At 45.9% G+C, this 23273-nt stretch overlaps 4 long non-coding RNA genes across 4 annotated transcripts; 3 read left to right on the plus strand and 1 right to left on the minus strand.

Annotated features, from left to right (window-relative positions):
- Nucleotides 1-910: 910 nt before the first annotated feature.
- On the plus strand, nucleotides 911-2185 carry LOC119015317. The gene is made up of 2 exons (XR_005073288.1): nucleotides 911-1439; nucleotides 1589-2185. It is a non-coding gene; the product is annotated as an uncharacterized LOC119015317 (long non-coding RNA).
- A 4326-nt stretch (nucleotides 2186-6511) lies between these two features.
- On the minus strand, nucleotides 6512-7809 carry LOC119014948. Its single transcript, XR_005073120.1, has 2 exons — nucleotides 7653-7809; nucleotides 6512-7004 (listed from the first exon to the last, which is right to left on the minus strand). It is a non-coding gene; the product is annotated as an uncharacterized LOC119014948 (long non-coding RNA).
- Nucleotides 7810-16520: 8711 nt separating this feature from the next.
- On the plus strand, nucleotides 16521-21251 carry LOC119015652. Its single transcript, XR_005073423.1, has 3 exons — nucleotides 16521-16957; nucleotides 19226-19299; nucleotides 19405-21251. It is a non-coding gene; the product is annotated as an uncharacterized LOC119015652 (long non-coding RNA).
- Nucleotides 21252-22087: 836 nt separating this feature from the next.
- On the plus strand, nucleotides 22088-23208 carry LOC119014918. Its single transcript, XR_005073113.1, has 2 exons — nucleotides 22088-22244; nucleotides 22893-23208. It is a non-coding gene; the product is annotated as an uncharacterized LOC119014918 (long non-coding RNA).
- Nucleotides 23209-23273: the final 65 nt, after the last annotated feature.

Consider the following 23273-nt stretch of genomic DNA (forward strand, 5'->3'; position numbering starts at 1 on the left):
AAAGTAACTGAGTGAATGTAAACTTGTCAACAGGAATTCACAGGAAGCAGCTCGACTGACAAACACAGAAGATCAGCTGAAGATTTCATTCAGCGTGTTACTGATCTGAACATGTGACGTGTTACAAAGACACTAAACAGGAACAATATAGGCGACTTCTCTGTCACCAGACTCCCTTTAAAAAACACTAGATTTAGTGAGTTGTTGAGTTAAAACAATCTTTATGAACATTATGAAACTCTGTCTCTGACAGATTCTGACTCATTGTGTCCTTGTTGTAAATTCAGCATTAAACCAGAAGCTGAAGTTGTTTGTCTCCTTGTAAAAAGTGTCAGTTTGTGGCAGCATGTCTGTACCAGCCTGTCTGCTTCTGTGTCTAAAGTGCTAAAGTCTTACCTGCCAACACTGATCAGCTGTTTGAACACACTGTTTACACTGATTTCACCATTTACACTCCATTTATGAAAGAAGAAACATGTTATTGATCTGAACATGTCACATGTTACAAAGACACTAAACAGGAACAATATAGGCGACTTCTCTGACACCAGACTCCCTTAACAAATGTGTCAGTTTAGCACAGTGTCGCCAGGTGATCGATAATTATCTTAGTTGTACGATAATTTTGCCCTCTGTACGATGTACGATCAATAATCCCCCAAAATGGCCAAATATCCGATAATTTGACCATTCCGTGAATGTGTGGTTGTCTGTCGGAGTTTTTTTGTGAACCCTGAAGGCATCTGTTTCCATGTGACAAGTTTCCAGCCAATCGTGCTTTTCTAAATGTGAGCTACGAGTGACGTGTATGCGTTTGCCTCAGAACGACGGTCATGATTGGCTGAATAGTCCGCTGTGCCCGCCCCCCATGAGCGAGGGAAAGAAGAAAAACAAAGAAGAGAAGAAGAAGCAGAGCCGGTCTGGAAGAAGCGCGGAAAAGAAAGTGAGAGAACCTGGAGAAGGAGGAGGAGGAGGAGAGGCTGAGAAGACGGCGGGGCAGAGTCGAAGTGAGCAGCATCGCCTACAAACTGTAGAAAAGAGCGGGAGAGCCAGTTCGCCGGCTGGTTGAGACCTGTTGCAGGCTCGGAAAGCAAAGCTGTCTGCCGGTGCTGAAGACAGAGCTGGTGGCCCAATGAACTGTATTAAAAAACACAGCAAATCCCAAAAACACAAAGAGAAAGAATCCTGTGAACGTGTGTTTTCCAAGGTAAATCTAATGAAAACAAAACCACCAAACCGACTTATCACAGGCGCCCTTAATGGGCTCATGCACACATCAGAGAGTGTGAAGATGGCAGGTGGAGGTGCCGGTTTGAAGCCAACAACCACAATGCTGCGGTCCATGACAACATGAGATGTAAACAGTAAGAGGACTGCCCCCACCCAGCAGGGTGCAGCAGACTCAGACAGGGACTCACAGCTGGAGACTGAACCTGAAGGTAAGCAGCATTCATTATTTAATGAGCCAGCTGATGGCCTGAACTGTTTCATGCACATGATGAACAGGGTTCTAGTCATCTGTCATGTAATGTAATATGTCATTAATCTAAACAGTAGTCTGCTCTCCGCTCTTCTTCATTTGATTCAGAAAACTGCCAAAGGCGGAGACGTGACGTGACGCAGCCCGGACAGCTGATGGAGACCGAGGCGATCAGGGCTACACACCACTTAGTGTTTGTCCACATTAGATGTTGGACTTTTGGTTCACTCGGAACAAACACATGTAGCCCTTGGCCTGTTGTCTGCTGTGCTTCCCTCTTTTCCAGGTTATTATACAGCAGGTTATATATGCACTTTATTTGAAGTTATAAGCTGCTAGCAGGCACTTTGAAGTTTGCATAAGTGCTGTTTTTGTTGATTTTATGAGTTGTTGTCATTTTTGAGGACAGAGACATGTTGTTGCTCTGAAAATAAAATGTAACATGTGAAGCCAGATCTTTATTTTCTTGTCAGTTATCATGAATACTGTTTCTCTTTGTCTCTCTGCCTGTTAGACGCTGTTCAACACTAGAGTGACTGTAGCGCATCAATACACTTGTTATTTTGGTTATGACGGCTGTCCGATCATTTCCCTCCAAATACGATCATTTGATGTCTGTGGTACGATAATCCTACATTTCCCAGCTGGCAACGCGGGTTCAGTGAGTTGTTGAGTTGGAGCCACTTTATAAACTGTGTGAAACTCTGTCTCTGACTCCTTCTGCATTATTTGGCCCTTGTTGATAATTCAGCAGCTGTTCTACATGAAGAATGTTTTCCTGTGTGTCCGAGTGATGTTGGTGTTCAGCAGGAGGTGACAGATGTTGACACCGGGTCTGAGCCTCCTCTCGCTCCTTTCATTACAAACCAAGCCGCCATTTCTACAGATTCTCCACTTTGATTGACATCTTCCTTTAATTCATCTCAATACTGATGTTCAATACTTCACTTTCTCACAAGATCCCAGAAAAACACACCGATATTTTTCTCCTTGATGCAGTTTAACACACACACACACATCTGAACACATTCCAGTGTGAGTCAGAGATAATTTTGCATTTGTTTTGTATTTGCTCATTGTCATCTATATTTTGGAGGGACATGGAGAAGTTTATCTACAATAAAACTAAACAGACCCAAAGATATTATTACAAAATTCGAATATAATGACAAATCAATTCGGTAAATTCCACATCCACACGAGTAAATTTTCCAAGTCCCTCCCAAACTTTAATGTCTTCACAAATGAGTTTATTTTTTATGTTGATTCCTTGAAACTGTTGCAAAATAAGAAAAGTGAGCGCACAATATTATACCTAAAGTCATTTTCACTTACCCCAAATAAGAAATGCCTTGTGTACAATAATTTATTTTATTTCAATTACAACTATTATTTCTATATTAAGATTTTTAAAAATCCTTTTTATATGTCTGTCACTCAGCGCCTGTTCTGTCTGAATGTACTTTTTGTAAATGTTAAATAAAAACTTTCATTGAAAAAAAACCAAAACACATTCCAGTGTGTCCTCCTCCTCCTCCTCCTCCTCCTCCAGCTTCTTCTTCGTTGGTTTGGGCAGCTCCTCCTGCTCCATGCTGTCTCTCTGCAGAGCACCAACAGACCCAACACATATCTGCAGGGGCAGAGCGCCCTCTGGTGGCTGCACACACACACTGCACTCTTTGCTCTCGTCCTCCTGTGAGCTCAGCAGGTGAAACCAGGGCTGCAGGTTTTCAGGTCGTGGGTGGAAACAGTGAAATGTGACAGAAACAAAGAGCGTCAGTCAGATCTGTTAGCTCAGTGTGATAGAAGCCTGGTTAGTAGTCCGGAGGTTGCGGGTTCGAGTCTTCTTTGGCTTCAATTATTATAATAGTCCGATTAAAAAGCTGAAAGTCAGCAGCGTCCAGAGAAGAGGTCCAAATGTGAAGTGGACCCTGTAGTACGGTGGGCTCAGTATCTGGCTGGCAGTCGGAGACATCAGGATGTTGGATTTGTTCTATTTGACTCTGTGAAGAGGAGCAGATGTGGAAAATTCAACCTTTGGTCTGACAGACAGGAGGAGCCATGCCGGGACTCGAACCCGCAGCCTCTGTACATGAGCCGCCTGCTCTACCAACTGAGCTAAACGGCACACCGCTCTGAAAAGCTTTGAAAACAAAGTGTAGACTTCTAAGAGTTCATCCCACTGAGTTATATTGGGGCTCTGCTGGAGAAGCTCTGAACTTGTGCAGGTCACAGTGTTCACATCTCAGTCATCTGAAGAATGAATGAAGGTGCATTTATTCACTTTTTCTATTGTTGGTCTGTGTTCCAACAAGCCTCTGTGTGATTGGCTGCAGGTGTGTGTGAGGGACTTCAGGTTGTCCAGGGAGCTGATTGGAAGTCAGAGTTTCAGGGCGGCTCCTCCCAGTTCCTGGGAGTTGCAACATGTGTTTTTGATTAAAACCATTTCAGGATAAATGATGAAGCATTACGACATTCACATGTATAAAATGTTTGTAGCGTGCGGTCCAGGGTCACAGCATTGTTCAGGTGGCAGGAGACTCTGCTCCAAGTCCAACATCTGTCCATTTTCTCTCAGAATCAGCAAGCAAACAATGTGGACAATTGTCCCATAACCCCCTGCTTCCACCTGTGAGGAACCTCGGGAGGGGACTCGACCCCCTCCAGCCCTGGTTTCACCTGCTGAGCTCACAGGAAGCAACAAGCAAAGAGTCTGTCAGAGGTTTCCACTCCTTCTTCTGAGCAGCAGCTTCAGAAAGAGTCCGGCTCTTCACACACTTTTACTGGACACGTCTCTTCTCTGAGCGCTTTCAAGGTTTCATTTCTAAGCGCTGGACTTCAAAAGCCAGCGAGCGTCCTGAGATCAAACTGTGAGCTGTAGAGTGTCCACCTGAGCTGCTGATCAGACAGGTGGACAGCAGCATTCAGCTCTGACTGTGTGTTTGTGTTTGTCTTGTTGATCCTGGAGAAACTGCATGACAATAAAGCTTTGACTGACTGATTGTTTGAATCAGTGAATTGAGGCGTTGGAACTCCAGTTGTTCAGAGAGAATCAGACTCCCCCACAGAAATGGAACGTTCCGGGGGCCGGCCGCTGCAGCAGCCAATCAAGCCGCCTGCAGCCTATAAAGCTGAGCTGCTGCCACACAGTCAGTCTTTGGTTCCTCAGTGTGGCGTGCGTACCTGCTCAGGTGAGTGATGTCATGACTTGGTGTTGGTGGACGTGATGCTACTTTAGGTTTGGACACATTCTGGGAGCTGCTGTTGGCTTGTGGATCACATCTGTTGGGCTGTTGGTCCACTGGGTCTCTATTTAATGATCATTATGGTCGTCTGTCACTTCTGATGCACTTCCAGTGTTGCTAAAGAGCACGTTGGTTAAATCAGAGTAGAAATTACAATCATGAATTTCCTTTGTAAAGTCACCAGTCTGAGTTTGTTACTAATTATTTCTGCTTGTTTCTTTTACAGGAAACCTAATGAACCGTTTCCAAATCATCACGCTCAACCTTCAATAAAATAAGTGAACAGAACCTGAAATCCTGAACTTTTGACTCTAACAGATCATCTGTGGTGGGTTAGTTTATCTGCCCCTCCAACAGTTTGCTCCACATTATATATTCATGAGTTGCTGTTCACAGCAGACGTCACCTGGACAGTCGACTCTAGTTGTAAACCACGTTTGACTGCACGTGAGCTTTATTCCACAATAATCCTGCCTCACCGTATAGGGAGAGTTTTTACTCCACAACAGGCTGAGTGCTAAATGACTTCAGAACCGGCTGACAGACCATCCAGTCTGATTTAAATGTATTAATGTTTCCATACCAGCAGCTTCCATGTTCCAGCGTGTGAATGATGAAAAGGCCGAGAGGATTCATGTACAGACGGACGGCAGCAGTCCAGGACAATTCTAACAGAAATGTAGAAACAGGTGACAGAGGAGCACAACAGTTTTGGGAGTCGCTCCTCTTTGTCCTCACAGAAGCTCAGATGAGCTGATTTCTTCTTCTGGTCCTGTGTGCAGGTGAACCTCTGGTCCAGCAGCTTCTTGCTGTAGTAGATCTGCCAGGCGAGCAGCTGCACAGCGATAACCATCAGCAGGTACGTGGGACACCAGGCTCAGCTGGCTCGTGTCACTTTCTACAGCCTGTAGTGTTTCTGTCTGATTCTGTCTGCATTTGATTTGTTTCAGACGTTCAGAGGAAACGCAGCCCTGCACCATGAGAAGAGGGGCCGACCCCGGGACCAGGAACTTTAAAACCAGCTGCCGTCCAGCTGACGAGGCCTGAAGGACTCGCTGGTGAAAAGGTAGCAGGTGAGAACAGACGAGGCGTTTGAAAACCATCCTGTGATGAGGAACTAACTTTGTTATCTGTCAGATTCTTGTTGCCAACAGTCGACTTTAACTTTGTTTCTTCTTCTTCCAGGTGCGTCAGATCCTGAGAGGGAACTCACCGTTATGTCTTTTACACCAAATAACTTCCATACACATTAAACATGTTAACATTCAAACATGCTTAAAAAATGTAGAATGTGTAGAAGAAAACACAGCAGCCTTTCACAATAAAATGTAGTTCAGCTGTTTGAACTCGTCGTCTTCTACAGGAACTGAGACCAAGATGGAAAAAGTCTGTTTTCTTTGTTCACTATCAATATGTCAACTATTGATGCATTTCAAAGTAGAACAGTGTTGTACTTGGAAATGCATTAATAGTTGACATATTGATAGTGAACAAAGAAAACAGACTTTTTCCATCTTGGTCTCAGTTCCTGTAGAAGACGACGAGTTCAAACAGCTGAACTACATTTTATTGTGAAAGGCTGCTGCGTTATCTTCTACACATATTCTACATTTTTCAAGCATGTTTGAATGTTAATGTTTTTAATGTGTATGGAAGTTATTTGGTACTTGTAACATATTTCAATAAATTCACTACAAGTCTGAATTTGTTTCCTGTGTTTGTCTCCAATTCTGTATTCATGAGTTGTTTTCACTGCAGACAACAGTAAACTTCATTTGACTGCATGTTCTTTGTCAGCTGTGACCTTTATTTCACTTTGTCATTAAACAATTAACACATCAACTCTTAAATGCTACAATATTTTTGGATCAAATAAAAATGAAGCTAATTTTTATCACATTCCCATGAAATGAATCAGACAAAAGATCAAACTGCACATTTCAACATTGTGGCTCAATAAAAACTGAATCAAACATGGTGTCTTTATTTCATGATGTCAGACAGGTACTAGCACTGGATGCTAATGCTAAGCACAAACACTTCACTTCTAAAAAGTCGCCAAAATGAGCATCTGCAGACAAACTGACAGTGACTAACAGTGTTGGCTGCAGGTGGATCTGATGTTTCTCACAGCCTCACTTCCCTCTGAGGGATGAGACTGGAACAGCAAAAAGAACGGACCTCATCTGGTCGTGTGAAGCGACCCGCTCCCGGTGCTGGAAGCGGCTGCCGGCTGTGCCCGTCGCTCTCGGACCCGCTCCAGAAGCCATAGAGGGAATCTGAAAGCAGAACACGACAAGTTTAACACAAGTGTTACATGTTCAGTCATAAAGCAGCAGGAAAACTAGTTCACACAAAGAGCTGCTTGACTCAACTGTCTCAATTATAAACTTTCAGTCCAACTCTCGCCTACTTATGTGTGTTTAAATCAAATGTACAAGCAGAGTGGAACTATAAAGTAGCAGAATATGGAACCTAAGAACGAACCTGAGGAAATCAAACCTGGTTTATTTCGTCACTGGCTGTTTGAGATTTAGACACAAACGAGTTTAATTTGTACCTGATTAAATGCAGACTTGCTGCACAGCTGCACTCAGTTACTTTCAATCAGTGCTCATTAGCTAGCGTTGCTAAGCTAGCATGGAAAACGCTCGTCAAATACCTTGATTTGAAGCGTTCTTGACCCTCAATTTAACATTATGTGAGTCCAAATGTTCACGTAAACGCTTCATTTCACTCCGAGTGCCATCATTCTTCACTGAAACGGTTTGTTCACGGCACAACACAGCGGAGCTAACAAGCTAATGGCAGCTAGCTGTTAGTTAGCCACACGGACAGCAGTGTTAGCTCGGTTACTGTCGCTGGAGCGACATGCGAAGTATCCAGACAGCCGGTGAAAACATGGAACAGATGAATGAAGCACTTACTTTATTTATCTGCTGCTCACACGAAGCGTCCGACCGTCAGCATGTCGGTGGACAAACAGAGAGCTGCTGGCTGACTGGGGCCATACGAGACAGACCGGAAGTGTGACGTCTCTACCTCTGATTGGGCAAACGGACTCGACTCGTTTGAAACGAGCTTTATTGACAAAACTAGCTTTATTGACAAAACGACCATTGACACGCAAGCAGCGTGTTGTTAGAGTGTAAATGCAGCAGAGCAGGTTATTTTCACACAAAGCGTTTTAATCTGAGGAAAGTCTCAGTAACTGCAGGTTTATAAAGATTCAGGAGCTTTTCACACTTTGATCTGAACGTTTCAAAACTCAACAACAATCAAGGGTCGAACTCAGAATCTCAGAACTCCACAACATCCCTCCAACCCACTGAGCTACCTGCACATCTACCTCAGGACACTTTGGTTGAATCAGTTAAAGCCCCACAGAGGAAGACCGAGGGCCACCAGGAGCCTGGAGCTGCTGATGGCAGATGTTCTTCATTTAGTCAAAGAATTAAAAGTCTCTCACAGGTTTTCACTCCTTCTTCTGAGCAGCAGCTTCAGAAAGAGTCTGGAGCTTTTGTTGGACACATCTCTTCTCTGAGCGCTGTCAAGTTTTCATTCATCAGTGCTGGACCTCAAAAGTCAGTGAGTGTCCTGAGATCAAACTGTGAGCTGTAGAGTGTCCACCTGAGCTGCTGATCAGAGACCAGCCTTCAACACTCAGGCAGGGTTTGAACCCACAACCTGCAGACTTCACTGCATCACTTTATCTTCCTGAGCTAATGAGCTGGAGATAAACTTCTGATTCTGACACCATTTCACTCTTTGTTCTGGACATCAGGTTTAAAAATCACCACACCTGCCCGGGGATTGAACCCACAACCTCAGACCTGCTGACCAGACCTCTATCAGCCTGAGCTCCTGGATCTGACTGATGCTCTTTGTTTCTGTCACATTTCACTGTTTTGAACGTCGACCCTCAAATTTCAAACAAGAATCGAACCCCCGACCTCAAAACTTGCAGCCCTGGTTTCTCCTGCTGAGCCAACAGGAGGACGAGAGCAAAGCTTCAAACTGAAACCATCAATATCGGATCATTGTCACACAACGACACACAAAACAATGACAGTCCGTTCAACATAAATCCTGTCGTCCATTATTGATCTCTATCATATGATCAGACACTTCTACATATTCCTGCATGGATCGGCTTTAACATAGTGTTCAAATCATCATGTTTGGTTTGACCTCATCTCTACTTCACAGTCTGACTGTGTTTCTATGAGCTGCAGTGATTGGTCAGGATTTTCTATCCGTTCAGTTCATATTTCACCTTCTGGACTTTGCTGCCATCTGGTGGAGATTTGCAGGAACTGCAGCCTGAACTCTGTCAGACTGAGTCTGAACAAGTAAACCTTAAATAAACCGACCTCTCTGCAGCTGAACACGTCAGGTTGAACATTAAACCTTCTCCTCCCTCTGAGTGTGATGCCTGTCCAGTGAGAGAGAGATAAACACTCTTCATGTCACAAAGTGACATTAATGAGCATCAGACACACGTTTGTTTCCTTCACTACACCAACATGGTCTGCTGTGAGCAGCAGCTGACAGGAGAGCTTCGCTGCAGCGTTCTCCCACATGAACACATGTGATTTTAGCAGGTTAACACTTTAAACAGGACGTCAACAACTGGTCACATCAGTTTGGGATATCGGGGCTTCCACGGCCTCGGACAGAACCGCTGCGGTCACATGTTCAGGAGGAGATCCAGAAACGTTTGGTGGGCTGCCGACACTTCACCTGACTGGATTTGACTTCTGGGTGAACTGTTCCTTTAATGTGGTGGGTGTCATACTTCAGATACACTGAGTCAGTGTGGCTGACAGCTGAAGCACTGAGCACTTTATTCTAATGTCCACTTGTGGCTGCAGGGAGTTAAAGGTGCATAGTGTCACCTGCCAACATGTGGTTCTATTAAACTTGATGGATCCATGAAGTGGACGAGTGGATTCTGTTGGACCAACTGATGATTCACGTGTTCCGCTGGGTTTTCTTCACAACATGTGGAACTTCACACTCTCCCTTTAGACTGTCACAATAAAAAGAAAGCGAGAAACGAGGAAGTCTTTCTGTTCTGCCTGCAGCACAGAACCACAGATCAGGGATCAGCTGACTGACGTGTTCCTCTCTGTCTTCATCTGGAGTCTTGTTCTTCAGAACTATGATCCACCTGAGGGAGTTACCAGAACCATTCCAGAGTCACTCGGTCCAGCAGCTGACAGCAGAGAGGAAGCTCATGTGCACATCGTGACTTCTGTCATAAGGTCAAATGTGTAACGGAACGAAAGGCTGAATGACGAGTCAACGTGCTGAATGTTAACAAAGCGTTTTCATTTGACTGTGTAAAAACTGGCCTGTGATCAGTGTGGATGAGTCAAACTCTGTGTCTTTATCTGGAATCCAGTCTGCAGCATGTGTACTGAGATCCTGATGCAAACATGAACATACAGCACGTAACAAACCCAGAGAACATTGTTGAGGTTTATGTCTGCTGCTGCAGCTTTTCTTCTTTTAGATTTCAGTAGAAGCAGCGGTGTAGTGGTCGGGGGACGGAGTTCCCCCAGTCTTTTGGCAAGATTTTCTTTTCTTTTCTTTTTTTTTTTTTTTACGAGTTTTTTTTAAATTTGTCTAATAAATATTTTTTTAAAACATCGCCTCTGTTATTATTTCGCCATTGTATAGCTTCTAATAAAGTAATACTACATACTGCAATTCACAAATATTATTAATACAATTCTTATTGTGTCATGGCGGCCGAGGCCGCGTCAGTGCGCGTGCGCGCTGATAGCAGTTAGCGTTTGGAAATGTGGCGTTTTTTATGACAGCGATAAGACAACAATGGTGAGCAACAGAGTGTGTGTGTGTGTGTGTGTGTGTGTGTGTGTGTGTGTGTGTGTGTGTGTGTGTGTGTGTGTGTGTGTGTGTGTGTGTGAATTAAAGTTCTTCGTCCCTACGTCGGATTTCAGTCACTCAAACTTCCCAGAGGCGATTTATACTGTAGCTCAGGAGGAAAATAAGTGTTGGCTGAGTTCATTGACAGATTGTCACACTCTGCAGCCAATGGGATCGTAACAGCGTTTGCTGTCTGACCAATGATAGTATAGTGACGCGCACGGGGCGGGGTCTAAACACGGGGCGGAGCTAAAGTTTAGCTGCTTAGCTAGCAAGGACTCGTCGCGCTGCAGCGTTATGAATTAGTTTGTGAGTTCAGTCAACAGGTGAGAACTCGTCTGACACCTGTTGTGCGCTACAGGTGTGAAACAACAACTATAGTCTGGACTTTGTCTGCAGTGTCTCTGTGTGAACGGCTTCATTCAGCGTCTGTGGCACCGTCAGTTACCATGGTTACAGGAACGCCCTGACACTGTGATGATCAATAAGAAGTTTTTGGTTAGTTTGACTGGATAAAATCATGAATGTAGCCTGACTGCAGCTCACTGATTAAGTCTTGAAAATAGAAAAATACATTTTCAGTGTTATTAGAACAGCTGTTCAGATCATCCTGCTGTAAAACACTGTGGGTCCAGTATTTAAACGTGATGTCTGCAGTAGAGAACATAGAGTGAGGTGACGCTTAAATCTTATCTTACTTCCTCTGGCACGTGTCAAGTAACGTGCCTGTAACATGTTTCACAAATCACAAATTGGGAAAATGACTTGGCTACAGCTCCAAAAAACGTCTGTACTGCCAGTATTCATGCAATTATTAGGAATTTGTCACTTTTTGCTGTGGGGCCAAAATGTGCATCATTTTGAATCTGTGTGTTGAGAAGCGCCGTGTGTGTGTGTGTGCGTGTGTGTGTGTGTGTGTGTGTGTGTGTGTGTGTGTGTGTGTGTGTGTGTGTGTGTGTGTGTGTGCGTGCGTGTGAGAGAGAGAGAGAGGGATCAAACTAAATGAATCTTTAAAAACCAGTTCAGGACTTTAACTGTTAACCTGCACAGGGACGCTGAAATAGGTTTCATGTGAGCAGGGTCGGTTCTGTCTTTCTGGCGGCCCGATGCAAGAAGCTGTTCAGGGACCCTTATGTCCTCAAACTAGGATGATAATACAAGGAGAACCATGTGGATCCTCTACAGGACCAGGACCATGGAACTGATGCAGAGCTCCTCAAACATGTTTATTTTACACTGTAAAACATTTTTAAACTTCAGCATCCTGGTCCGGCGGTGCTGGAGGCGGTCCTGCTGCTTCCTGGTCCGGCGGTGCTGGAGGCGGTCCTGCTGCTTCCTGGTCCGGTGGTGCTGGAGGCGGTCCTGCTGCTTCCTGGTCCAGTGGTGCTGGAGGCGGTCCTGATGCTTCCTGGTCCGGTGGTGCTGGAGGCGGTCCTGATGCTTCCTGGTCCAGCGGTGCTGGTCCTGATCTGCGGCTCCAGAACCGTTCAGAACTGCTCCTGTGGTTACTGAGTAAAATGGATCCTCAGCAGATATTGACAGTGTATCACTGAGTTGTGCTGCACTAATGCAGAATGTGTTTTATATTAAACAGTGTAATATTCAGCACAGTGTCCCAGTCGGCAGTGTGAAGCAGTTTTGGACTCTTTGTGCTTGTCAGAGTTAAAAATGAAGATTAATGACTGACGAGCACTTTGTGATACTGAAGGAATATTTGTTACAAAGTGGACGTCTTGTGTCTGCTGATCTGGTCTGAACCTTCTGTGGCAGAACTAAAGCTCAGATATAGTTTAGTTACTTTAAACTGACTTTAATTTGACAAAGTAAGACATCAAAACATAATTAAACTGTAGGAGTGATTGTCACAACAAATATTCTAATAAATGTGCTAAAGAAAGACGCGACTAACTCAGCAGAGTTAATAATCCAACAATAATCCACCGACACAGTCCATAATAATCCACAGTAGGCCGAGGAGAGGAGGTCTGAGACGGACCAGCAGCTCCACCGGACCAGGACCCAGCAGCTCCACCGGACCAGGACCCAGCAGCTCCACCGGACCAGGACCCAGCAGACAGGACAACACACCCTCCCTCCCAATGTAACACTTGAGTTAAAGCTCCGCCCCCTGGTGACCAGCATGGGAACACCTGTACCTGCATCCTGTTCAACAGGCGCCTTCAAGCTGAGCTCCTGCAGCAGCCAGGTGATGATGTCACAGCTGAGGGGAATCAGCTGACCACGTTGAACTAATATGCATAAAGACACATGAGATGAAGCGTTTTCTTACAGCGACATTATTCACAGTGAGTGAAATCCAATAATCAGAGCAGGTGAGTGAGTCAGATGTCTGGTCCCGCTGCATCTCATCACACGCACAATATCTCAGCAGAATCCTTTGTGTTGTTACTGTGACGGGAACAGAAAGGCTGAATAAGAGTGGACAGGACAGTAACACTGAACCTGTGTTGTCTGTAGGTCACCACTTCTCCATCATCACCACCAGCTGACACAACTCGGCAGTTAGCTGACGACATCTTTCAGGGTTGTTGCGTCACATGAAGGATTTTATAGGTTTCTTCATGTTGACGGTCCCACAGCTGCGGCCACACGGCTGCTGCTGATCTCACAGTCTGAGATGTTCCAGTACTCATATCGTCTCAAAAAGGAAATCAAACAACACATCAACACAATCAGTCAGTGTGAGAATAAGAAAGTCATAAAGACTCTGATATTATTCTCCTTGTTTTCAACTGTGATTTTCAACTTCAGCTTGATGACATCACACCCTCACTCCATGTGTTCATATTCTGTTTGTCAACAACAGTAATAATAAAAAAAAGAACTCGCCTAATCCCACCTTGACCTGCCACACCTGTCAGGTGTGCGGCTGCTCTGATTGGCTGTTAACAAATGTGCGCTCAACATCTGAAACAATTAATTATTTAGTGCACATAAAAAGAAAACCTGTATAAAATCGTTCACTTCAGCTTGTGAGAGAAACGGCAGCAAAAAACAACGTGTTGCATTTATATTTGTGTATATTTACAGGTGAGCTCAGGTGAGCAGAATGTTGCAGGATTTAATCTCGCGTTCCATCAGATTCCTGTTATTTCAATAAAGAAATAACTATATTACAGACATTTAGATTAGAAGTGAAAGCAGCCCGGGGCCACACAGGAGGGAAAAGCTTCAATCCCAACAAATATATAAAAACTGATATAAAATGATTAAACCGTCATCACTGAGCAGATATTTCAGATGTAATAACATGAATGATGTCTTTGTTTTTCCTTGTTATTGGCAGTTAAAGTTAAATGTCCCATTGGCCAGAAGGTAAACATCCGCACTGAGCGACCACCCCCCTGTTTCTGCAGGAAATGGTTTGGTCCTGCCTGTCACTTCCGGTCAGTGACGTGTTCAGCTGCTGTCAGTAGATGAACTTCAGTCATCACAATGTTGCCGGAATCACAATCTGGTGTTCAGAGAAGGAAAGAGAGGAAAGACAGAGGACAGAGTGTCAGTGTGTGACCCAGTGACTCACCTGGACAGGTGGGGAGCCTTCAGTCTGAGGCTGTTAGCCTGTTAGCTTCATGTCCACAGTCACATCAGCTAGCTAGCTACAGGCTAGTGTTAGCATACATCTCATCAACATTTCATCAGTGCAGGGAAACATTCAGCAACATTCATATTAAATCACCGTCACTGCTGCTTTCAGCAGACTGAACAACAGCCGAGTCAGCAGCAGCCCAGTCTGTCCATCACTGTCCCAGTCTGTCCATCACTGTCTGTCCCAGTCTGTCCATCACTGTCCCAGTCTGTCCATCACTGTCTGTCCCAGTCTGTCCATCACTGTCCCAGTCTGTCCCAGTCTGTCCATCACTGTCTGTCCCAGTCTGTCCCAGTCTGTCCATCACTGTCTGTCCCAGTCTGTCCATCACTGTCCCAGTCTGTCCCAGTCTGTCCATCACTGTCTGTCCCAGTCTGTCCATCACTGTCCCAGTCTGTCCCAGTCTGTCCATCACTGTCTGTCCCAGTCTGTCCATCACTGTCTGTCCCAGTCTGTCCATCACTGTCCCAGTCTGTCCCAGTCTGTCCATCACTGTCCCAGTCTGTCCCAGTCTGTCCATCACTGTCTGTCCCAGTCTGTCCATCACTGTCTGTCCCAGTCTGTCCCAGTCTGTCCATCACTGTCTGTCCCAGTCTGTCCATCACTGTCCCAGTCTGTCCCAGTCTGTCCATCACTGTCTGTCCCAGTCTGTCCATCACTGTCCCAGTCTGTCCCAGTCTGTCCATCACTGTCTGTCCCAGTCTGTCCATCACTGTCTGTCCCAGTCTGTCCATCACTGTCTGTCCCAGTCTGCCACCAGCTGTGAGTCGACAGTGGAGATAAATCAGAGCTGCAGGACGAGGAGGAGACGGTGAGCAGTAACCAGCTGACTGTCATGTTGTTCTCTTCACAAATATGGAGTGACAGTCAGAAATATCATTAAAATGCAGTTTTATATAAAACGGCATCAGATTTTTTCTCCGGCCCCATTAGATTAGTTTTCACGGGGCCCAACATCCCCGGCAGCGCTGCTCACAGTCGCTCTGCACTTTGTACTGTGTCAGTTGTGACATTTAATATACGAGGTTTTATTTTTCTGAACATGTTTGAATCTTCCTGCGTTTCCTTCTTCAGAGGGAAACGTGCTGCACATCAGCAGCTGGTTTTGTCTCTCAGTATCACCCTGTTGAATCTGAGCCTTTAAATAACCTGTTGCACTCTGTCAACACACAACATGAAGGTTTTCATACTGAATGTCTGCTGTCATTAAATCACCGAGGTCTGAAGAAGACAGACTGCAGGAGAGAAGAAGGTGACGAGAGCAGAGAGGACGACAGGTGAGACGTCATGTGATTCATTCCACCTGCAGACTGAAGCTTCATCCCTCCACTGATCCAGGATCTGGAAGTGGCCTTCAGAATGTGTCTCTGAAGCATCAGCTGCTGATCATCATCATCATCATCACCACGGACGAGGAAGATGCTGCGTCTGTCTGACGGCCTGGATGAAGAGCAGACGGAGGAGCTGAGGGAAGATTCTGAAGCATTCAGTAAAGAAATGATGGACACGAGGCAGCTGCAGCTGTTTTCTGCTTCTGAAAGAAAGTGACAGAAAGGAATAAAGCTGTTCTGGTGTCAGTGGCTCAGACGTCACTTCAGTCTCTGATCTGCTGAGTGTGTGTGTGTGTGTGTGTGTGTGTGTGTGTGTGTGTGTGTGTGTGTGTGTGTGTGTGTGTGTGTGTGTGTGTGTGGCAGCATGATACAATAATGGACTTACAGTAAAAAAGAGATAAAAACAGTAAAGTCTATCAGATGCATGCAGCTTTTTCATGGCTGTGTGTGTTTGAATCCAGTTAGAAGTCCAGTATGAAGTCTGGGGCTCACGTCACTGTTCCAGTTACACACTGAACCTCAGACAGAAGGTGTGTGTGTGTGTGTGTGTGTGTGTGTGTGTGTGTGTGTGTGTGTGTGCAGCTGTGAGGCCTCATCAACATGTAAACACATCATCAGTATTTTCTTCACAGGATGAGACCAGAATGTATTTCCACATGATGTATTCTGACTGTTGTGATGTCGGCTGGTGTTTCCACTGAAGATGGGAACAGAAACATGTTGCAGCAGAACTGATCCTGATATAAATGATGATGACAGGAGCTCCATGCAGAAGCTGTTTATTTCATGAGAAGCTGAAGCAGAGACGGAACATATCAGCACACAGATGATGGAACAATAACAGCTGAAACATTTCACTGATCATCAGCTCTCTGCCTGCTGTGATGAACTCCAGCTAACAGCTGAGGGCGCTGCAGTGACGTCTGACCATGTGCTGCCTGGTGTCCGCCACCAGAGGGCGCCTGCGCAGTGGGTGTAGTCGGTGTGGGCGGAGTCAAACGCGTGACCCCGCCCACGCCGAGCCACTCCCCGATCTGCGTGCTGCAGCCAGGAGGCTTCAGGTTGAATCCAGCTGAGCTCTGCTGGCCTGCAGGGCGGAGAGACAAACGCTGCTGTGAAGTTTGACCCTCTGTACGACCCGTAGACGTGACGAAACACGGCTGAGCTCGTTTCACTTCCATCAATGTTTGAGGAAAATCATCAAGAAGGTGATCAGGTTTCTGACCTGATGCTCTGGGAACTTTGCTGAGCTTTTCCTCATATTAATCTCTGCTGGAAATGATTCAGTGTGAGATGTTGAGAATAATACTGAAGCAGGAAGTGGCAGCTGAGGGAACAGAGCAGTGGAGCTGCTGCAGGGCTGCATGCAGACAGCCGGGGATCAACACCTGCTCAGGTGTGTGTTTTACAGACGGTGTATTCATCTGATGAGCTGCCTGTTGGTTTGAAGTGTACTTATCTGTACAGATGGAGAGCTGGGCTGCTATAATACGTTTAATGTGAGTGAAATTCAGGAAATATTGTTTGATTCTCATCTTACTTCTGTAGCTGCAGCTTCATCTGAACTCTTCACATGTAATCCAGCCTGCAGTCCTCACCAGAGATCAGCACTCAGTCAGCTGATGTTTTAATATCTATATTTCTATACTGTGAGTTTGACCTTTTAAGGGTCGGCCTGCCTGATCCAATAGGAAACCTTTCTGCTGCAGGATCAGTGATGTGCGTCTCTCTGACTCGTGCATATGGACAGTTCATATTCAGAGACCACAGAATGTGACAGCTGTGTCACAGTAACAACTTCCAATGTGGATATTTTCTAATTGTTTTCCTTCAAACGTCTCACAGACGCACATTAATGTTCCAACTGCTTCATCAGAGTCCATGAACAGACTGAATGTTTCTGACTGTAAATGCTCATCATCTGTTTTCCTTGTGGCGTCACAACAAGGATCTTTGTCTGTCTGGTACATAGTAAGTGCTGCCTAATAACAATACAATCCAATTACAACAGGTATGAATTATGATGGTGACAGCTGTGCTGAGGTGCAGGATTATATCACAGCTGAGGAGAATCTGCTGACCACGTTTAACATAAAGACACATAAGATGCAGCATTTTCTTACAGCAACATTATTCACAGTGAGTGAAATGGACAGAAAGGAAATGCAGAGATAAACAGTGACGCTTCTGTCACAGCAGAACAAAGAACATTTGAATCTCCAGTCAGTCCTTGACATCCCACCAGCAGCGTGTGGCTGCTGCTGCTGCATGTGTCACCTGTCAGCCTGCAGAGTTTCTGAGGGGTGGCGGCGGCCTGCTGCTCTTTGTGTCGGGGCGCTTCTTCCCTTCAGGGGGTTTCAGGGCCTCAGACTGCCACCATGGCCAACATGGAGTCTCTGGTCCTGTGGATCCTGGACCGGGCCTCTTTGCAAAGCTGAACCTCTCCTCCCAAGTGAATGTGAGAAAAGTCCCGCACAGAAACAATGAAGGTGTTAGATGGTACATACACACACCACAGACAGAAACACGAGTGTGTTGACCAACACACACATGCAGAGTTCTTCTTTACTTCTGTGTTCTGGACTGTCAGTACTTTGAGTTTTGCAGCTCTGCTTGCAGTGGCAATATGAACATATCTTGTAAAGGGGACACATATTGCAGCGTGTCTCCTGCTGGAGATCTGGATGCTTCCACGGCTTCGTCACTGCCAGATTCTGCAGCTACACAGAGCAGAATGGAAACACACCCGCTGGCATCAGGCCCAAACTTTCACCACGTCACTTCTGACAGCACGTGGTGAATACCGGCCCACAGAGTTACTTTCTATCATCTGAGTCAGAGTTTTGTTGCTCCGCCTGTGTTTGCTCTCCTCTGGTTTCAGGCGTTCAGCATCTGAGACAGTTAGAAAGACAACAAATACATCACAACTGTGAGAGATGATGAAGAACACGACACAAAGACGAGGCATCAGAAACTGTTCAGAGATCAGGCTGAATCACTCCAGCAAGACTTGAGAAACGTGAATGTGAACATGAGCTGCTGCTGTGAGCACGACAAGAAGGGCAGCGTCACAGCGGCAGTCGAGCCAGTTTCACCTGTGAGCCGAGCGAGTCGCCGAACGCTTCACACAAAGCAAACGACCCTGACGGACTCCATGTTTGAGTGGCTGGCGTGGTCAGAGGTCAGAGGTCAGAGGTCAGGGAGAATGAGGGGAAGCAGTCTGAGGTCACCAGCACTCTGCTGCTGACGGAGAGCTCAGCGGCTTCAGCACATGTTGCTGTAGCTGTAATGTGTGTTGAGCCTCAGCTGCTGCCTCAGGTGCTCCTGCTGCTGCACCTGGAACAGAGGGACTGTGGCCGTATGACGGCAGCGAGCCGACTGTCTGTGTCTGTGCCCATCAGTGTACAAGGAGGCAAACTAAATGGACCCGGTCATAAAGACACTGACCCACAGCACCACTACAGGTCAGAAACTCCACCGGGAGCTTTTTTAAATCAAGCTTGAATCAGGCTGATAATATCAGTCTGAAGTTGGTTTTATTAAACAGCTCGATCCTGTTTCCATTTGTTCACCACACGTCCTGCTTCACCGTCATGTTTAACCCCCCTCTGCATGTCGCTGCATGTTGTTGAAGAGGTTTCTAAATGTGTGTTTGTGCCTTCAGGTAGACGTCTCACTGTCACCTGCAGAGAACATGAGAGTGAAGCTCCAGCAGGTTCCAGCTGTGCAGGTGTGCAGGTGAGGGCACAGCCAGCTGTGTGACACTGATCACTCACTTCTGGCTTCACTCTCGTCGTGTGGAGACGCGTCAGCTGATGGATGTGTGTTCTTTGTCTTGTGCAGCTCACATCTTCACCTGCTCACTTCCTCTGACACCTGAGCTGCGAGCGGCTGACGCGACTCGGCCGTTTGGTTGGGATTCATCATCTGAAGGCGGCGTTTCTGGAGTCCAGTCAGAAATGAAAGACCTTCCAGAAGACAATCCATTCAGACGGTTCTGACACAGACTTGGACTCAGTACTGATGTCAGCAGGGACGACAGTCGTGCAGCGAGGTGTAACATAAGAGCAGCACCACCTGATGATGTGTTACAGCTCAGAAACACAAAGATCCAAATGTTTGTTCAACACGGTCTTTAAAAACAGCTCAGACACAGAGCAGTTCCACTTCTACTGCAAAACCGTCAGATACATGTTGTCACAAGCAGACGTGGAGAAAGAAACCCGGGACAGTGTGCAGTCTGCAGCGCTGCCACTCAAACCAGCTCTGTGAGCTCAGACAGCTTTAATATCATCACACCAGCTGAGTGCAAACAGCTGGAGCTGCAGACACCAGAGGCCACAGCATCAACATCTGTGTGGAGGTGGAAATCATCCAGCAGGTGGAGTTCAGTCAGACAGCTCCACCCTCCAGCTGCCAGTCAGTTCATGAGGAGGAAAGAACTGAGACACATGTGACGGTGTCACACACACGTTGCTGTGATGAAACTCATTCCACTGAGATGTTGTTGTTCAGTTTAGTTCCAGTGTTTTATGGATTGTAAATGTATTTGTATGAACACAAATTAAATTCCCCATAAATAACTTTTTATTTCAGGTCTGTTGTTCTGTGTTTCAGTTGTGGTGAATTTAATTTGCTGGTTTTAGGAACCAAAACAAAAGCTCTTGTTTCCAGTGGGAGCTGAGAAGCGTCGCAGCACGAGAGAGAAGCTGATCTGTGGTCTGCTGCAGCAGCTTCACCTCATCTGTGGAGGCTGTTAATGTCCTGTGGATCACTGATGCTCGGCCCAGCAGCACTGATGAGCCCGGCTTCATCATGCTGCTCCACCAGCTGAACCAGCACAGACCAGCACAGACCAGCATGGAAATCATGCTGGTCTGTGCTGGTTTTTCACGTCAGGAACACGTCAGTCAGCTGATCTCCTCCTGAACATGTGACCGCAGCGGTTCTGTCCGAGGCCGTGGAAGCCCCGATATCCCAAACTGATGTGACCAGTTGTTGACGTCCTGTTTAAAGTGTTAACCTGCTAAAATCACATGTGTTCATGTGGGAGAACGCTGCAGCGAAGCTCTGCTGTCAGCTGCTGCTCACAGCAGACCATGTTGGTGTAGTGAAGGAAACAAACGTGTGTCTGATGCTCATTAATGTCACTTTGTGACATGAAGAGTGTGTTATCTCTCTCTCACTGGACAGGCATCACACTCAGAGGGAGGAGAAGGTTTAATGTTCAACCTGACGTGTTCAGCTGCAGAGAGGTCGGTTTATTTAAGGTTTACTTGTTCAGACTCAGTCTGACAGAGTTCAGGCTGCAGTTCCTGCAAATCTCCACCAGATGGCAGCAAAGTCCAGAAGGTGAAATATGAACTGAACGGATAGAAAATCCTGACCAATCACTGCAGCTCATAGAAACACAGTCAGACTGTGAAGTAGAGATGAGGTCAAACCAAACATGATGATTTGAACACTATGTTAAAGCCGATCCATGCAGGAATATGTAGAAGTGTCTGATCATATGATAGAGATCAATAATGGACGACAGGATTTATGTTGAACGGACTGTCATTGTTTTGTGTGTCGTTGTGTGACAATGATCCGATATTGATGGTTTCAGTTTGAAGCTTTGCTCTCGTCCTCCTGTTGGCTCAGCAGGAGAAACCAGGGCTGCAAGTTTTGAGGTCGCGGGTTCGATTCTTGTTTGAAATTTGAGGGTCGACGTTCAAAAGAGTGAAATGTGACAGAAACAAAGAGTGTCAGTCAGATCCAGGAGCTCAGGCTGATAGAGGTCTGGTCAGCAGGTCTGAGGTTGTGGGTTCAATCCCCGGGCAGGTGTGGTGATTTTTAAACCTGATGTCCAGAACAAAGAGTGAAATGGTGTCAGAATCAGAAGTTTATCTCCAGCTCATTAGCTCAGGAAGATAAAGTGATGCAGTGAAGTCTGCAGGTTGTGGGTTCAAACCCTGCCTGAGTGTTGAAGGCTGGTCTCTGATCAGCAGCTCAGGTGGACACTCTACAGCTCACAGTTTGATCTCAGGACGCTCACTGACTTTTGAGGTCCAGCACTGATAAATGAAAACTTGACAGCGCTCAGAGAAGAGATGTGTCCAATAAAAGCTCCGGACTCTTTCTGAAGCTGCTGCTCAGAAGAAGGAGTGAAAACCTGTGAGAGACTTTTAATTCTTTGACTAAATGAAGAACATCTGCCATCAGCAGCTCCAGGCTCCTGGTGGCCCTCGGTCTTCCTCTGTGGGGCTTTAACTCATTCAACCAAAGTGTCCTGAGGTAGATGTGCAGGTAGCTCAGTGGGTTGGAGGGATGTTGTGGAGTTCTGAGATTCAGAGTTCGATCCTTGATTGTTGTTGAGTTTTGAAACGTTCAAATCAAAGAGTGAAAAGCTCCTGAATCTTTATGAACCTGCAGTTACTGAGACTTTCCTCAGATTAAAACGCTTTGTGTGAAAATAACCTGCTCTGCTGCATTTACACTCTAACAACACGCTGCTTGCGTGTCAATGGTCGTTTTGTCAATAAAGCTCGCTTGAATCGAGTCGAGTCCGTTTGCCCAATCAGAGGTAGAGACGTCACACTTCCGGTCTGTCTCGTATGGCCCCAGTCAGCCAGCAGCTCTCTGTTTGTCCACCGACATGCTGACGGTCGGACGCTTCGTGTGAGCAGCAGATAAATAAAGTAAGTGCTTCATTCATCTGTTCCATGTTTTCACCGGCTGTCTGGATACTTCGCATGTCGCTCCAGCGACAGTAACCGAGCTAACACTGCTGTCCGTGTGGCTAACTAACAGCTAGCTGCCATTAGCTTGTTAGCTCCGCTGTGTTGTGCCGTGAACAAACCGTTTCAGTGAAGAATGATGGCACTCGGAGTGAAATGAAGCGTTTACGTGAACATTTGGACTCACATAATGTTAAATTGAGGGTCAAGAACGCTTCAAATCAGGGTATTTGACGAGCGTTTTCCATGCTAGCTTAGCAACGCTAGCTAATGAGCACTGATTGAAAGTAACTGAGTGCAGCTGTGCAGCAAGTCTGCATTTAATCAGGTACAAATTAAACTCGTTTGTGTCTGAATCTCAAACAGCCAGTGACGAAATAAACCAGGTTTGATTTCCTCAGGTTCGTTCTTAGGTTCCATATTCTGCTACTTTATAGTTCCACTCTGCTTGTACATTTGATTTAAACACACATAAGTAGGCGAGAGTTGGACTGAAAGTTTATAATTGAGACAGTTGAGTCAAGCAGCTCTTTGTGTGAACTAGTTTTCCTGCTGCTTTATGACTGAACATGTAACACTTGTGTTAAACTTGTCGTGTTCTGCTTTCAGATTCCCTCTATGGCTTCTGGAGCGGGTCCGAGAGCGACGGGCACAGCCGGCAGCCGCTTCCAGCACCGGGAGCGGGTCGCTTCACACGACCAGATGAGGTCCGTTCTTTTTGCTGTTCCAGTCTCATCCCTCAGAGGGAAGTGAGACTGTGAGAAACATCAGATCCACCTGCAGCCAACACTGTTAGTCACTGTCAGTTTGTCTGCAGATGCTCATTTTGGCGACTTTTTAGAAGTGAAGTGTTTGTGCTTAGCTTTAGCATCCAGTGCTAGTACCTGTCTGACATCATGAAATAAAGACACCATGTTTGATTCAGTTTTTATTGAGCCACAATGTTGAAATGTGTAGTTTGATCCTCTTTGTCTGATTCATTTCATGGAA

Source organism: Acanthopagrus latus, chromosome 24 (genome assembly GCF_904848185.1).
Source record: "Acanthopagrus latus isolate v.2019 chromosome 24, fAcaLat1.1, whole genome shotgun sequence".
NCBI lineage: Eukaryota > Metazoa > Chordata > Actinopteri > Spariformes > Sparidae > Acanthopagrus > Acanthopagrus latus.